Here is a 908-nt window from a genome sequence, read left to right on the forward strand (position 1 = left end):
GTTCAGGTCTCACTTACGGCAACTTTCTTCCTCACTGCTTTAATGTGGCTGTCCAGTCACGTACAGTGCTGGTGGTGGAGTGGTTTGTTTAGTGTTGGCTTACTTATCCTTCATTGAGACATCACTCTCTTAGCTTGTATTTATCTGAGGTCATTTATTTATTTATTACTTAGTTATGTTCAGCTCTGTTGGTCAGGTAATATGAGGAATAAATCTGATCAGTTGTGCATAACCAGGCCTCTTAAGGTGATGCTGTAACTGCGTGATGATTGTGCTCTCCCTCCCAATAAATACAGTAGACATAGATGAGTTGCCAGTGTTTTTGAGGTAACATATCTGCTTTCAGTGACGTCTGTATATTGTTTGTGTTCCACATTAGAAAAGTCATGGAGTAGCTCTGCACTTTCTCACTAATTTTACTTTGCCTCATTATAAAAGCAGGATAAAGTAAAGCAATATGGAAATAATTCAACCAAAACCAACATCAGGAGACTGTCTGAGAATTTTTTTCTCATCCCCCATGCTGTTGTTTTACATGTTGGGGGGGGGGGGTGTCAGACCAGGGTGTGGGTGTTTCCTAAACCCACACTGGACTTTATTCTGGGGATGAGCTCTTCTGGTTGCCAGCCTCTACATTGGGCATGGTTTCTTCCGCACCAGAGTGCTCTGTAATAGGAGATTTAAAAGCATGAGACTACTGCTGACTCATTACTGCTGTCTGCAGTGTGACACTTGTTATGAACCAGTTAGGGGGAGACAAACCCACCTCAAAACTGTGGGCAAAGTTACTAAACAATATGTAAACACAATTGTAAAATAGTGAACTTGAACTGTATATACAGTATGAGCTTGCTTGCCTTATTCTTTCTCTGGCTGACAGTCCATTTAATTTTAATCATTTGTGTGCT

General features: G+C 41.0%; 1 protein-coding gene across 1 annotated transcript in view; it reads left to right on the plus strand.

Moving 5' to 3' along the window:
• reep2 (receptor accessory protein 2) overlaps positions 1 to 646 on the plus strand; it is a 12,163-nt gene extending 11,517 nt beyond the window's left edge. Inside the window, exon 8 of the mRNA XM_022751564.1 lies at positions 1 to 646. This exon is cut by the window's left edge and continues 892 nt beyond it. The gene's annotated coding sequence lies outside the window, so the exon portion shown is untranslated.
• The last annotated feature ends 262 nt before the right edge of the window (positions 647 to 908 follow it).

This window comes from Seriola dumerili, unplaced genomic scaffold, assembly GCF_002260705.1.
Source record: "Seriola dumerili isolate Sdu_G_001 unplaced genomic scaffold, Sdu_1.0 BDQW01000160.1, whole genome shotgun sequence".
NCBI lineage: Eukaryota > Metazoa > Chordata > Actinopteri > Carangiformes > Carangidae > Seriola > Seriola dumerili.